We start from the raw sequence: 3,441 nt of genomic DNA, 5'->3' as shown, positions 1-3,441 counted from the left end.
TCTTTTTCCAAAATATTTAAATGATCAAGTCGGAGACTAGCACAAATGCGCTCGAATCTATCCTGACCATCTTCCGGTATATCGCTATCTTCAGAATCGTCAAAGAAATCCTCTGAACTCACATCGCATTCGAAGGGAATAATTTCTTGTGGTGGAACGACTAATTCGATATCATCCTCGTATGCGTTTATCGCGTAGACGTAGCAAGTACTGTCATTGTTCGTAACCAAAGCATTACCAATGAAAATTTTTTCGCGAGTTTCAATGCGAGGTAAAAACCCAGTTTTCAGATCTGTCTTATGAAGATTAATTGGTATTACTGTTCTAGTTCTAGCTTTTAAAAAGAATACTGAGGGTTCGTCTTCACTTCGAAACATATTTATCGGGGGTGTATAAAATGGTTCACCTTTGGTGTTTTCGAGCGGGATTGGGTTTACGGGTTCGGAATCTGCGACTCTGGTATTGTGATGTAAAGATATTTCAACCTTTTCTTTCGTTAGAAAGTCTATGCCGATAATTCCATCGGTTGGAATGGGCAATGGGTTCTCGAGAACGTGAAATTTCTCGGGATTTGAGAAGAATGTAATTTCTGTGGTTCCTAAAGTATCGAGTCGTTCAGTAGTGATGCCTTTTATGGATACTGAATCCCAGGTATCAATTACTGTACGAGGGGCCAGTGCGTCCTTTCTGATAACATTTATGTCAGCTCCTGTGTTGACTAGAAAACGAGCTCTGCCGTTTCGCAACTCAGGGGCTGTTAGAGTAACGACTGGTCCTCTACCCTGGACTTCAGACCACATTACGAATTTTCGACGGTCAGGAATCTGATTGATGATGGACGCGTTTCCGTGGGGTTCGCGCTGTTCGACGTCGCGTCGTTCCGTCGAACCGCGTTGGAGTTTAAAGGTTCCTTAGGTGGTGCAGGAGAGGTTGGTCTTGAATTATTTTGTTGGTTTTGTGGGTTACTATTATTACAGTAATTTCTATAATTATTTCTATTATAGCTATTATAACGATTGTTACCGTATCTTTGATTGTTATTGTCATAATTGTTACGATTATTGTAATTATTGGAGTTATTGTTGCTATAATTGTTATTAGGGCTATGCTGATTGTTATCTTGAGGAGGATAACTTTGATAATATGGCGGATTATATGGTGCTGGAGGTGGATATGCTCCAGGAGGTAGGTATTGATATGGCATAGGAGGTATATATGGAATTGGAGGGAAATAACCCGGTGGAGGATAATATGGATAGTAGTTTCCGGGTGATCGGCTTCGCGAACAATAGGGTGAATTGCCACGCTCAGGATAGTTGCGTTTAGCGCGTGGTGGTGTCGTATCCCGCACCGGAGATCTACTGTATGAATTAGAAGGTCTGTTATTGTCTTCGCGAGTAAATCTGAACGGTATGGTATTTCGACGTTCTTCGTCTTGAAAGCTAACCGTTCGAGTTCTACGCGGTAAATCAAGATTTGCTGATTCGGACTGCGCGTAGGCTAAATAATTGGAATTACGGTGAGAACTACCTTTCAGGTCTTCTTCGAGCCGAAGTGCGATTTTATATGCCTCGTCGAGAGTATCAGGATTTTGTACACTTACTCCGTATATTAGATCGTCTGGTAGTCCGCGTTTGAATGACTCGAGTGCTAATCCGTCTAGCATTTTCTTCATCGCATTTACTTCGGCTACATTATTAAAGCTTTCGTTTAATGCCGCTATTGCATTAGCGCGAATTTTCTTTATTCGAGTATAGTAACTCAGGATTGATTCATTTTGTTTAAGCCGAATGGCTTGGATATCCGCGCAATATTGTGGGTAATTCTTCTTAGTGGCGAAATATTCTTTAAGCGCGTCTCTAAGAGTATTAATTGTATTAATTGTCTTATCCGCGATCGCGTCTCTAGCCGTGTCCTTAAGCTTAGATTTTACTCCGTTAAAATAAGTGTTCCTGAGATTATCTGGTACGATTGTAAGACCGTTTTCTACATCTAGTAAGAATGCTTGTAAAGGCATGTTTTTACCGTCAAAACTCGGGACTTGCATTAACGCCTGATGCAATGTCATACTTTCCCCAAGGGACGTGATCATTTGATCCGTAATATTCGCATGTCGGGTAATATTATGGAGTTGTTGATCTAAGTCATTATTATTAGCCGGTGGGTTCAACCCGCCATTGCCTCGTGGTCCCAAATTTTCGCCGTTCTCTTCGTGGTCCGACATTTTAATTGATTATAGGAGAAAGTTATAGAAGTAATATAGAGATAGTAAGAGTGTGAATTTTGGGTAAATAGCATGAAGTTAGCAAGAAAACTATATTTGCGGTAGTCAGACGCAAGTAAAATTGCGTTGGTTAGAACAAAATTTATTCACTGATTAATTGTTGCGAAACTTAAATAGCTTGTATTGAGTTTATAATTAATTTTGTAAAGTGAGTAGTGTTTAAGATTTATTAATTACTCGAATGAGATGTTTTGTCTGTCTGCGTTTGTTGATCTTTAGTTTTAGGATTCTTATCGACACTACTGGTGGGTGAATTATCTGTTTCCTGAATGTTTACAGTATTTGTTAAATTTTTCTTTTTTACAGGATATGGACCCAGTGATCCTTTATCTAGTATCGCTATTAACTTTCGTATCTGAAATTTTCTCGCGGCGCGTTTTCTGGTTCTCATTGAATAGTGTTTAAACTTGTGTGTAAAATGAAAGTGAAATAGGTTTATTTTATGGAATTACAGTTATTTTTCTCCTCCGAATCTGGATGATTTATTTCCTGATTTTGTAAAGTGTTCGTTGGATTTTGTAAAGATAACGGTATTGTTACGGGAGTGTATGATAACTCTCCCCTATGGTATATTGCAACTAGTTTTCGTAATTGGTATTTTCTTCCAGCGCGTTTACCGCGTTTCATTAGATATTTCTGAGCTGTATGCACAAGATACTCTTTACGATTGCTCCACTGACCAATTGAAGAGTAAGAGTACTTCAGTAACTGATCTAACGAAATATTACAAATTCCTATGTCTCCTTGAAAATGAGAAGGTGAATGAATAATGAATGAATCGCCTGAAATTCGACAAAAAGTCTGCGCAATTCCAATTGATTGAATGAAAGATTGAATAGAATTCGACAAAAAGTCCGCGCAATTCTAAGCAATCGATGAAAGGTTAAAAAGAATTCGACAAAAAGTCTGCGCAATTCTAAGCAACCCCAATTAATGAGATGAGTAATGAGTGAGTAATAAATGATTCAAGGTTTAACGAAAGGAATTGCGATTTCGGTTGCAAAAGACAGCAAGTTGCTTGTACGTAAAACTCAGTAGTACTATAAAATGAAGAATCACTTTAGAAAATCACAATTTATTTTCACTGAAATTGATTCTAATTTTAATAATTAAATTTATCGATAATAAATTGATTTTTTTTGTCTAGTACTTGCGTT

The sequence above is a fragment of the Microplitis demolitor genome, chromosome 8 (genome assembly GCF_026212275.2).
Source record: "Microplitis demolitor isolate Queensland-Clemson2020A chromosome 8, iyMicDemo2.1a, whole genome shotgun sequence".
In the NCBI taxonomy this organism is placed as follows: domain Eukaryota; kingdom Metazoa; phylum Arthropoda; class Insecta; order Hymenoptera; family Braconidae; genus Microplitis; species Microplitis demolitor.
Note: the sequence above shows the minus strand (reverse complement) of the source record.